This window comes from Rhinoderma darwinii, chromosome 9, assembly GCF_050947455.1.
Source record: "Rhinoderma darwinii isolate aRhiDar2 chromosome 9, aRhiDar2.hap1, whole genome shotgun sequence".
Classification (NCBI taxonomy): Eukaryota; Metazoa; Chordata; class Amphibia; order Anura; family Rhinodermatidae; genus Rhinoderma; species Rhinoderma darwinii.
The window spans coordinates 32,521,790-32,535,244 of record NC_134695.1 but is presented as its reverse complement, the minus strand read 5'-3'; the positions used below and the strand labels follow the sequence as shown (position 1 = coordinate 32,535,244).

Genomic DNA, 13,455 nt, shown 5'->3' with positions numbered 1-13,455 from the left:
TGCGTATTATACGGTCAAGCTGCTCCCACAATAGCTCTATGGGGTTGAGATCTGGTGACTGCGCTGGCCACTCCATTACAGATAGAATACCAGCTGCCTGCTTCTTCCCTAAATAGTTCTTGCATAATTTGGAGGTGTGCTTTGGGTCATTGTCCTGTTGTAGGATGAAATTGGCTCCAATCAAGCGCTGTCCACAGGGTATGGCATGGCGTTGCAAAATGGAGTGATAGCCTTCCTTATTCAAAATCCCTTTTACCTTGTACAAATCTCCCACTTTACCAGCACCAAAGCAACCCCAGACCATCACATTACCTCCACCATGCTTGACAGATGGTGTCAGGCACTCTTCCAGGATCTTTTCAGTTGTTCTGCATCTCACAAATGTTCTTCTGTGTGATCCAAACACCTCAAACTTCGATTTGTCTGTCCATAACACTTTTTTCTCCAATCTTCCTTTGTCCAATGTCTGTGTGCTTTTGCCCATATTAATCTTTTCCTTTTATTAGCCAGTCTCAGATATGGCTTTTTCTTTGCCACTCTGCCCCGAAGGCCAGCATCCCGGAGTCGTCTCTTCACTGTAGACGTTGACACTGGCGTTTTGCGGGTACTATTTAATGAAGCTGCCAGTTGAGGACCTGTGAGGCGTCTATTTCTCAAACTAGAGACTCTAATGTACTTGTCTTGTTGCTCAGTTGTGCAGCGGGGCCTCCCACTTCTCTTTCAACTCTGGTTAGAGCCTGTTTGTGCTGTCCTCTGAAGGGAGTAGTACACACAGTTGTAGGAAATCTTCAGTTTCTTGGCAATTTCTCGCATGGAATAGCCTTCATTTCTAAGAACAAGAATAGACTGTCGAGTTTCACATGAAAGCTCTCTTTTTCTAGCGATTTTGAGAGTTTAATCGAACCCACAAATGTAATGCTCCAGATTCTCAACTAGCTCAAAGGAAGGTCCGTTTTATAGCTCCTCTAAACAGCAAAACTGTTTACAGCTGTGCTAACATAATTGCACAAGGGTTTTCAAGTGTTTTCTAATCATCCATTAGCCTTCTAACACAGTTAGCAAACACAATGTACCATTAGAACACTGGAGTGATGGTTGCTGGAAATGGGCCTCTATACACCTATGTAGATATTGCATTAAAAAACAGATGTTTGCAGCTAGAATAGTCATTTAGCACATTAACAATGTATAGAGTGTATTTCTGATTAATTTAATGTTATCTTCATTGAAAAAAACTGTGCTTTTCTTTCAAAAATAAGGAAATTTCTAAGTGACCCTAAACTTTTGAACGGTAGTGTATATACAGCACCAGAACAAAGTTTAGTACATATATACATAACCAGAACCAAGCTCAGTACATAGATGCAGCACCAGAACTAAGCAGAGTACATAAATGCAGAACCATAACAAAGATCAGAATATAAATACAGCACCAGAACAAAGCTCAGTTCATATATAGAGCACCAGAACCAAAGCTCAGTTCATATATAGATCACCAGAACCAAGCTCAGTACGTGAATATAGCGCCAGAACTAAGCTCATTACATAAATACAGTACTAGAACCAAGCTCATTATTTATATACAGCACCAGAACAAGGCTCAGTACATATTAACAGCACCAGAACAAAGCTCAGTACTTATATACAGCAACAGAATAAAGCACAGTTCATATATACAGCACCAGAACCATGCTCATTACATAAATACAGTACCAGAAGCAAGCTTGGTACATAAATATAGTGCCAGAACCAAGCTCAGTACATAATTACAGAACCAGAACAAAGCTCAGTAAATATATACAACACCAGAACCAAACTCATACATATATAAAGCATCAGAACGAAGTTCAGTACATACATACAGCATCAGAACCAAGCACAGTACATATATACAATGCCAGAACGAAGCTCAGTACATAAATACAGCATCAGAACCAAGCCCAGAACATATATACAATGCCAGAACCAAGCTCACTACATAAATACAGTATCGCAACCAAGCTCAGTACATATACATGGCACCAGATCCAAGCTCAGTACATAAATACAGCACTAGAACCAAGCTCAGCACATAAATACATCAACAGACCAAAGCTCAGTACATATACGTAATACCAAGCACAAATACAGCTCAGTACATTTGCAAATTCAGTGTAACCCCTGCCATATAAGTTTGTACGGTGTAATACTACAGCTTCCAGTATGGCCTTAACAATGGTGAGGATATGCTGGAAGTTGCTTTTTCACAAAAAAGAAAGATACCATCCATCATTTATCTGCAGATCATACCGTGACTACAGTACTGATCAGTCAGAGGAAGAATAAAAATGAATATTTAGACCCACAAGTAACATCTTCTTAGATTCTAGTCGTTCTTTTTCTTTTTTCTAAAGAAATTGTCATTTAGATGTTTTTGGCTCCTCACTTTTACAACATATCCGCACCTATGAACTAATAAAAAGTCTCATGGTGCCCCACACAATGCCCCTGAATATAATAGCACCATGCACTGCGAACCTAAATATACCAACATACACAGTGTCACTTAATACTATTGTGTCAAACGCTGTAAAATAAAGCAACACACACACACACACACACACACACACAGACACAGTGCCGCCTGTAGATAGTGCCACACACATTGCCCCCTGTAGATACGGCCCCACATAGAGCCCCCTGTAGATAATTCCACTCACAGTGCTCCCTGTAGATAGTGCCATTCACAATGCCCACTGTAAATAGTAAATAGTTCCACTCACAGTGCCCCCTGTGGATAGTGCAACTCACAATGCCCCCTGTAGATAGTGCCATCTAAGATGCCCCCTGTAGACAGTGCCACTCACAATGCCCCCTGTAGATATAGATATAGTGCCAATCACACTGCCCACTGAAACAAAAACAAAAAACATTTTATACTCAGCTGTCCCCATATCTACACCGTATTCTAGGAATGCAGGCCTGGTCTCTTCTGACAAGACCTACTCAAGCAGAACGATGCAGGTGGCTTGATGTCGTCATCACGCCACCTGCTTCACCAAATGGCGGAGCAGGGTACTGAGAGTTCCCTTGCCTCGCCAGGGCTAGGAAGACTGCTCAATTGTATCCACATTGTAGGGACATGGATAGAAACTCATGTTTTTTATTAAAATGATACATGCATTTTTTATGGGGTCTCTTGTGGCTATTTTTTTGCAAACAAAGTGTTTTATTATCTGCATTTTTTGTGGAATTTTTCACATTGCAAATCATGTGATTCAAAGATCATGTAATGTAAAATTCCTCTTTGCAACACATGATCCCTTCTGAAAAAAACGCCACAAAAAACGCATTGACGTCTGTTTTTTTGGAAAGGGAAATAAACCTATGGAGGTTTATGGGAAAAAAACACAACAAACTACAGGAAAAAAATGTCAAACCAACCGTTGCTGCGAATTTAGAAACAAATGTCACTACGCCAAAAAAGCAAGTCAAAATTTTTAAAACGCCAACGAAAAAATGCAGTGTTTGTATCGTGTTCAATATTTCAGCATTGACTTTCAACTAACATCTGGCCATAGCATTTTTTGCAGCAGAAAACGCCAGGAAAACTCCCCAAAAAATTTGTCATTTTTCCTAAAAACACTGTGTGTGAAGTCGCCTTTATTCTTTACTTCAGTATGTTAACATATCAACCAGCCTGTAGTAAGGGGTATTGTGGCTGTTTCAAGCGACAGCATATTGGAATCATTGCTATAATGAACGGGCAACACCTTCCAAATTTTTCGCTGCACAGCACCACAGCTGTCCAGGCTCTGTTCAGGTACTGAAACTCAGCCACATTCAGTTGAAAGAGGCTGCGTTGACGTTTTCTGCAATGCTCCTGGACAGTTGTGGCGCTTCATTCTCTTACTTGGTGGAGATCCTTGGGGTCAGACCCCCGTGATCAGCAAGCAATGGCATATTGTAGCGAAAGCCGCAATACAACTTTAACCACTTCTATAATGTGTACAAATGATGAAAATATGAATTACCTGTATTAAGTATGTGTACATTATTGTTAAATTGCAGTTTGAAATCTCAAGAGACAGACTGTTTAAATAAAAGAAACAAAAGAATTCTGTCATCTGGCAAAAAAGTTGTTCCATGAGAGCCCAAAAAAATCGGAATGATGTTGAACTCTTTTCTGTCAACAAAAACAAGTTTTTCCAATGCTTTTTTAGGGAGAAAGAAACCCCCCTGCACTCCCATCGCTGAAATACTATAAGGCCAGCATCACAAATACAGTTTTGATTGAGTTTTTGATGCAGTTTTCTTTAGTCAAAGCAAAAAGTAGATCCAAAAGGAAGAAAAGAAAATCGATAAGTAATAGTGTTCCCTGGCTTTATAACTCACAATATACAATATCAGACCGGAGCAGGTAAAAATATAAAGATAGGGTGAGATCAGTGGCATAACTATATGGGTCGCAGCGGTCGCAATTGCGAGCGGGCCGAAGCCAGGGGGCCTGTGGCCCACCGCACCACATCAATGAAAAGTTACTATAGTAACTGGGGCCTATATAATACATGGGCCTCCGTTACTATAGTAACTGAGAGTACTTACCTTACTCGTTCCGGAGGGCAGCGGAGGTCCTGACATCACAGTGTTGTGCGCAGTTCATGACGTCACAACGCTATGCATTGTACACAACATCCCGACCCTGGATGGAGTCAAGATCTCCGCTGCGGCTGAAGAGAAGGCTAAGTTTAATACCACTGTCTGTTGGAGCTGATAGGTCGGGGTCTGACTCACGGGACCCCCGCCAATCAGCTGTTTTGAAGGGGGTGCAGCCGTTCATACGAGCGCTACGAGCGCTACTTCCCTTTCATTCCAGTCACTTTCTCACACTGAATCGCCGACACGGACGTGTCAGCGATTCACAGTGTGAGCAAGTAAAGGAAATGAAGGGGGAAGCAGCGCTCGCACGAGCGCTGCACCCCCTTCAAAACAGCTGATTGGCGGGGTCCTGGGAGTCGGACCCCGACCCATCAGCTATTCATGGCCTATCCTGAGCATAGGCTATCAATGTTTAGGGACTCTACAACCCCTTTAAGCCTACCATGTGGTAGGCTTAGATACAGGGCCCCAGCAGACAGTAATCTTATACAGACAGTATCACACATGCACATGGGCCCTTTATCTAAGCCTACCATATGTGTTAGGCTGTGTTCACATCACCGTTGCTGCACTATTGATTCCGTCAAAACAACGGAACCCTGTCAGAACGGTGAAAAACGGAAACCTTTAGCAACTTTTCCGTCACCATTGAGAGCAATGGTGAGGCAAATGGAAGTTGAGGTTTCAGTTTGCCTTTCCGTTGAGGGGTTACTCGACGGAAACCTCTGATGGAACACTTCAATGGAAGGGCAGCAGTAATGTGAACAGGCCCTTACTAATGTTTTTTTTTTGTATTTGTGTTATTTTACAGGTTTGGTCGTTGGACTATGTCGGATTCGAGGACTACTTCGATGACGGCTTTTTTTTATTATCAATAAAATGGTTAACAAGGGTTGTGTGGGGGGGGGTTTATTTCAATAAACTAATTTTTTCTATGTCTTTGTATTTTCTTTAAACTTTATTACTACTGCCTCAGTAATGGCCGCTGACTGATTGACATTACTAAGGCGGGGCTTAGTGTTAGCCGGTGAAAAGGCTGACACCAACCCCCATTATTACAACGCGTCACCAGGGGTACCAGGAAGAGTCGGGTACGATTCAGTACCTGACCATCTGTAGCGATGGTCGGGCACTGGGGCGGCCACAGGCTGGTATTATCACTCTGGGAAAGACCAAAAACAGTGGCCCTTCCTACCCTTCTAATGCTAGGCTGCTGCTGTGTTGTATTTGGCTGGTTATGAAAAATGGGGCAGACCCCACGTCATTTTTTTAAAATAATTAGAAAGAACGATGTGGGATTCCCCCATTTTCATAACCAGCCAAATACAACATAAAAGCAGCAGGCTAGCATTACCAGGGTGGGAAGGCCCACTGGTTTTGGGCTTTCCCAGCCTAATAATACCAGCCTGCGACCGCGCCAGTGCCCCTCCATCACTACAGATGGTCGGTACTGGATCGTACCCTGCTCTCCCCGATACCCCTGGTGGCAGTGGGTATCTGGATAATAATGGGGGTTAGTGTTAGCCTCTTCATTTCTAACATTAAGCCTTGCCTTAATAATGGACGTTGTCAATCAGCCAGCGGCCATTACTAAGGTGGTAGATATAAAGTTTAGAAAAATACAAAGACATAGAAAAAAAGTTTTTTATTGAAATAAACATCCCACACACCACCCTAGTTATCCATTTTATTGAGAATAAAAAAAAATGCTGTTATCGAAGTAGTCCTCGAATCTGACGTAATCCAACAACCGAACCTGTAAAAAAACACAAACACACAAAAATAATTAGTAACACATAAAAAAGCAAAACAATTGTTATATTTACCTTTCCTGGGTCCAGCGCTGGAGCCGCAATGTCAGCGAGCTGGGCCCTATATCTAATCCTATCATGTGTGATACTGTCTGCTGAGCCACTGTATCTAATCCCATTATGTGTGATACTGTTTGCTGGGCTACTGTATCTAATCCCATCATGTGTGATACTGTCTGCTGGACCACTGTATCTAGTCCAATCATATGTGATAAAGTCTGCTAAGCCACTGTATCTAATCCTATCCATAGATATAGGGTGGTAGTGCTATAGATATGCTGTCTCCTATATACACATATACATACACGCACACACATTTTTTTGGGGGGGACACATAGGTATTTGGGCTATTTCCCCTGATGTTTCAAGACCTTAGTGACGCTCCTGGCTGCTAGTGCTGCATCGTTGGGTCACTTAGCAGATCCAGCGAGGCAGCTGAAAGCTGCGGGCCGTTGGCCATGAGAAGTTTGGCGGGTGGGAGGCACAAGAAGAACCTTTGCATCGGGGCCCATGAGTCTTTAGCTACGCCCCTGGATGAGATCCTAAAAAACACCCTAATGAATAAAATGCAACAAATGTTTTACTGTTCTGACGGCACGAAAAATGATTGTCCAACGTGAAGTCAATCAAATTAATGTGTCCCAATCTTTCAGCGAATAGATATTCCAAAAACCGGTGGAGGTGCAGATAGTTCTTCTGGTCACTGTAGTTCCACAGAGTTGCTGCTAGTCTCCCAACGTCGACAATCCAGGCATCATGTGAACCTATAATTCACATGGAAATTCACATGGAAATAAAAAGGGACATAGTGCAACACCCTTTAACACTGTGCAATTCACGCTTGTTTTATTCCATACTCACAGGAAAAACATGATATCAAGGCTATATAAAAACTGATGAAATCAGTAATGCATAAGCGGCACACCAAACACTCTTGCCCGACCCTGGGTTTTGCCCCAGAGGAAGCCGGAAGGGCGAAACCCAGGGTCGGGCGAGATTCTTTGGCGTGCCGCTTTTGCATTACTGATTCTATCCGTTTTTATGTAGCCTTGATATTATGTTTTTCTTGTGGGTTTGGAATAAAACAAGCGTGAATTGCACAGTGTTAAAGGGTGTTGCATTATGTCCCTTTTTCTTTCCACACTGGAATTATAGGTTCACATGATGCCTGGATTGTCAACATTGGGAGACCAGCAGCAACTCTGTGGAACTACAGGGACCAGAAGAACTATCTGCACCTCCACCGGTTTTTGGAATATCTATTCGCTGAACGATTGGAACACATCAATTTGATTGACTTCACATTGGACAATCGTTTTTCATGCCGTCAGAGCGGTAAATCATTTGTTCCAAAAAAAACAACAACTGATGTATCTCCTTTCTTTTGTGTCCATTCCTGTGTTGGGCTCAAAAAAGAGCCAAAAACTGCATCAAAACTGAGTGTACGATCCTAGTCTTATGGGGCTGTGCAGGAATAGGTTAAATTACCACAATGTACATTTTTGTAAAAAAAAATCTTTCCAAAAAGTGTAGAGGAAAACATGTTGTGAAAGAGGTCCAATTCATCCATATTAGACAAAGCCATTTAAAGCTTTTCAGTCACACTATGGAAAAATCCTTGTAACTTGATGCCGGTAACTAGATATGTGAATAAACATGAACTGCTTAGAAATAATTTCAGATTTTATAGCTATTTCACTAGGGTTTATAGAGTTATTAATTATTATAGAGTTATTAATTATTGCTATTTTCCTATCAATGTAATGATGTTTTGTTAGAAGTGTTTACTTCTTTCTGAAGCCTTCTGAATAGTTATTTAGAGCTTTTTCTTTTGTAAGAGCTACTTATAGTGTAGTCCAGCCTCTATGCGATGCAATCGTTTTTACCGGAAAAGGAAGAACAGAAGGATTCTGCAAACAGCCTGGCAGTATAGTTTCCTTCCCCACCACAGACAGAATCCCATTAAGAAGTGTACCCAGGTATATAGCTGTTTATGAATATTTGCATTGTGTTCTACATTGTTTGATTTGATGAATGCGTGACGTTCTATTCTCTCTTTTTCTCTACCTCCTATATAATTCGATTTCACTTGGCTGTTTGTATATGTACCTGTGTTACAGTAGATTATGTATACTATTTGTCCTATTTAAGCTTCAGAATGAAGTTTAATTCATAGTAACAGTTGTCTTAAAGCCAATATCTATCATTAGTCACAAAAGGATACCTAAGCCATCTTATAAAGGGTTGTTGTTATTTTATCATGAAAATGAATGAAAAAGGTCATCTGTTTCTTGTCTGCAAATATTGAACTAACTCATCTACCAAAACTTTATAGCATTCTCCGCTTATTTGCTTTAGAATTAATTTATGACAAATTCCTTTAAACAATGAATATTGTATGGTCTACGTACCAATAGCTAATAACATGACACAACACTTTACAATATTGTTAAGTTCCCGAAGAATGCACCTGAGATGTCTCAAAAGCTTGCATGCTTAAAGAGGCTCTGTCACCAGATTTTGCAACCCCTATCTGCTATTGCAGCAGATCGGCGCTGCAATGTAGATTACAGTAACGTTTTTATTTTTAAAAAACGAGCATTTTTGGCCAAGTTATGACCATTTTTGTATTTATGCAAATGAGGCTTGCAAAAGTCCAAGTGGGCGTGTTTAAAGTAAAAGTCCAAGTGGGCGTGTATTATGTGTGTTACATCGGGGCGTTTTTACTACTTTTACTAGCTGGGCGTTCTGACGAGAAGTATCATCCACTTCTCTTCAGAACGCCCAGCTTCTGGCAGTGCAGACACAGCCGTGTTCTCGAGAGATCACGCTGTGACGTCACTCACTTCCTGCCCCAGGTCCTGCATCGTGTCGGCCACATCGGCACCAGAGGCTACAGTTGATTCTGCAGCAGCATCAGCGTTTGCAGGTAAGTAGCTACATCGACTTACCTGCAAACGCTGATGCTGCTGCAAAATCAACTGTAGCCTCTGGTGCCGATGTGTCCTCGCTTGTCCGACACGATGCAGGACCTGTGAGTGACAACACAGCGTGATCTCTCGAGAACACGCTGTCTGCACTGCCAGAAGCTGGGCGTTCTGAAGAGAAGTGGATGATACTTCTCGTCAGAACGCCCAGCTAGTAAAAGAAGTAAACACGCCCAGATGTAACACACATAATACACGCCCACTTGGACTTTTACTTTAAACACGCCCACTTGGACTTTTGCAAGCCTCATTTGCATAAATACAAAAATGGTCATAACTTGGCCAAAAATGCTCGTTTTTTAAAAATAAAAACGTTACTGTAATCTACATTGCAGCGCCGATCTGCTGCAATAGCAGATAGGGGTTGCAAAATCTGGTGACAGAGCCTCTTTAATCTAGTATTTTAATAACACAAATTTTTAATAGTATTGCTTTAATGGATTAATTTAAACACAATCCTAACTACTGTAGCATCACTTAATTTTTTGTATACCTTCATGTTAAAATAGCAGATCACCATTTTGTCATATAACATTTTTAATATAGCATAGATAAAATCATAATTACAGTCTCAAAATGGCATTTTTAGGTACGCAAAGCCAGGGAAAGACAGTCACATTTCAAAATAATAATATTAAAATGGTACATCTAAAACTACAGTTAATTGAGAATGCATTTCTTTTAATAACTAAGTTTCAACAGTCTAAAGGCAACTTACTAAGTAGGCAATATAGAAATATAAGACAAAAATAGAAAGGGGAAGCAGCGGACTTAAAGCTGAGCATAATAACAGCAGTAAAAACTGTATAATTCTAAACAGTTATCTATACATTGTATGTGTATACAGTATTATGAAAACGTTTGGGCAGGGCACTTCTTGCCAAATGACAACTATGGATTTTGTTAGCTTTAAGAACCACTGCAGGAAACAAACATAAATAAGACATATTTTTGCAAATTGCAATGTTCTGTGTAATAAACAGAAGGGTTCCCTTAACCCCTTAGTGACCAAGCCTGAAAGTGCCTTAACCCCTTCAGGACTGAGCCTGTTTTGGCCTTCAGGACGAAGCCGATTTTTCAAATCTGACATGTGTCACTTTATGTGGTAATAACTCGGGAATGCTTTTGCCTATCCAAGTGATTCTGAGATTGTTTTCTCGTGACATATTGTACTTTATGTTAGGGAAAAAATTTGGTCGATAAATTCAATATTTATTTGTAAAAAACACCAAGATTTAGAGAAAACTAGCAAAAATTTGCATTTTTCTAAATTTTTATGTATCTACTTGTAAAACAGATAGTAATACCACACAAAATACTTACTAGTTTATATTTCCCATATGTCTACTTTATGTTTGCATCGTTTTTTGAACATTCTTTTATTTTTCTAGGACGTTACAAGGCTTAGAACTTTAGCGGCAATTTCTCATATTTTCAAGAAAATTTCAAAAGTATATTTTTTCAGGGACCAGTTCAGTTCTGAAGTGGCTTTGAGGGCCCTATATATTAGAAAGTCCCCATAAATCATGCCATTTTGAAAACTACACCCCTCAAAGTATTCAATACAGCATTCAGAAAGTGTTTTAACCCTTTAGGTGTTTCACAGGAATTAAAGCAATGTAGAGGTGAAATTTACAAATTTCATTATTTTTTTCGAAAATTCATTTGTAATAAATTTTTTCTGTACCACAGAAGATTTTACCCATGAAATGCAACTCAATATTTATTGCCCAGATTCTGCAGTTTCTACAAATATCCCACATGTGGTCCTAGTGCGGTAATGGACTGAAACACAGGCCTCAGAAGCAAAGGAGCACCTAGTGGATTTTGGGGCCTCCTTTTTTTAGAATATATTTTAGGCACCATGTCAGGTTTGAAGAGGTCTTGTGGTACCAAAACAGTAAAGACCCCCCAAAAGTGACCCCATTTTGGAAACTATACCCCTCAAGGAATTTATCTAGGGGTATAGTTAGCATTTTGAACCCACAGTTTTTTTGATAAATTTATTTGAATTAGTATGTGAAGATGAAAATCTACTTTTTGTGAAAAAACATAGACATTTTTAATTTTTGCAAGGAATAAAGTAATAAAAACACCCCAACATATGTAAAGCAATTTCTTCCGATTATAGCAATACCCCATATGTGGTAATAAACTGCTGTTTGGACCCACAGCAAGCCTCATAAGAGAAGGAGCACCATTTGGATTTTGGATTTCTGATTTTGCTGGAATAGTTTTCAGTGCCGTGTCGCGTTTGCAATGCACTGGAGGGATGAAAACCGTGGAAACCCCCCAATAGTGACCCCATTTTGGAAACTACACCCCTCAAGGAATTTTTCTATGGGTAAAATTAGCATTTTGACCCCACAGTTGTTTTGCTGAATTCATTGGAATTAGTCTGTAAAGGTAAAAATCTACTTTTTTTCTGTAAGAACTTAGACATTTTTAATTTTTACAAGGAAAAAAGGAGAAAAAGCACCCCAGCATTTGTAAAGCAATTTCTCCTGATTACGTAAATACCCCATATGTGGTAATAAACTGCTGTTTGGACCCATACCGGGGCTTAGAAGGGAAGGAGCGCTATTTGGCTTTTGGAGCTCAAATTTAGCTGGAATAGTTTTTGGGTGTCATGTCGAATTTGCAAAGCCACTGAGAGACCGAAACAGTGGAACTACACCACTTAAGGAATCTATCTAGGGGTATAGTGAGCATTTAGGCCCCACACGTCTTTTGCAGAATTTATTAGAATTAGGCCGTGAAAATTAATATCAACATTATTTCCACTAAAATGTTGAATTTTTTCAATTTCACAAAGGATAAAGGAGAAAATGCACCCCAACATTTGTAAAGCAATTTCTCCCGAGTACGGCTATACCCCACATGTGGTCATAAATGTTTTTTCATTAGAAAGTAATTAACCCTTTCCAAACTGATCCATGTTTTGCTTTTTCTTTTTCGTTTTTCCTCCCCGCTTTCCGAGAGCCACAACTTTTTATTTTTCCATCAATAGAGTGGTGTGAGGGCTTATTTTTTGCGGGACGAGCTGTAGTTTTTATTGATACCATTTTTTGGTACATAAGTCTTTTTGAGCACTTGTTATTACATTTTTTGGTAGAGTGAAGGTGACCAAAAAACTGTGATTTTGCAGTTTAAAATTCTTTATTTTTCACGGCGTTCACCGTGCGAGTTCAATAATGGTATTTTGTAATAGCTTGGACTTTTACGGACGCAGCGATACCAATTTTGTGTATTTTTTTTATTTTTTTTACATTACTTTAGAGAAAAAATGTGAAAAGGGTTTCTTTTTGGAATATTTATTTAATTTTTTCCACTAATAATAACTATTTACTTTTGTTTTTACACATTTTATTAGTCCCCCTAGGAGACTTGAAACAGCGATCGTTAGATCACTTGTAGAATACACTGCAATACTAATGTATTGCAGTATATTGTTATTTTTACATGCTCCTGTAACAGTGCGATCGCTGTTTCTGTCCGTTAATCCCGGGTGTCAGCTGTAAAACACGCTCCATACATCACCCCCCACACCACGACATGCTATTAAGTCATGGTGCGCGAAGGGTTTAATGCGCAACGGATAGTGCAGAGTTAAAATTAAAATTTTCTACTGATGTGCCATTTTAGTGCACTATATGTTGTGCCCAGTTTGTGGCATAAATACCTCATAAAATTTTAAACGCGTTCTCCCGGGTATGGCGATGCCATATCGGTGGACGTAAATGGCTGTTTGGGCATGCTGTAGGGCTCAGAAGGGAGGGACGCCATATGGCTTTTGGAGCGCAGATTTTGCTTGGTAGCTCTGGCGTTTTGCTGGTATTTCAGTTTATAATGTGGGGGCATATGTAGGCTGCGCAGAGTACATCAGGGGCATAATAAGAGGGTATAATAATGTGGTAAATAAATAATAATCCACAGATATGTGGCCAGTGTGGCACTTATAAGTGGCGCCTGATCTTATCCGCTTTTGGAACACTGCACATTTTGCATCGCCATATTCT

At 40.1% G+C, this 13,455-nt stretch overlaps 1 protein-coding gene across 3 annotated transcripts in view; it reads left to right on the top strand.

Moving 5' to 3' along the window:
• The window catches only part of LOC142660696 (dipeptidase 2-like), a 183,797-nt gene that overhangs the window by 22,467 nt on the left and 147,875 nt on the right, over window positions 1–13,455 (top strand). The window contains exon 1 of one of the 3 annotated variants that reach the window (XM_075837482.1): window positions 8,362–8,428. The exons of the other annotated variants lie outside the window; for them this stretch is intronic. The gene's annotated coding sequence lies outside the window, so the exon portion shown is untranslated. Of the gene's footprint in view, window positions 1–8,361; window positions 8,429–13,455 lie in introns of those variants that run through there. 3 annotated transcript variants of the gene reach the window in all.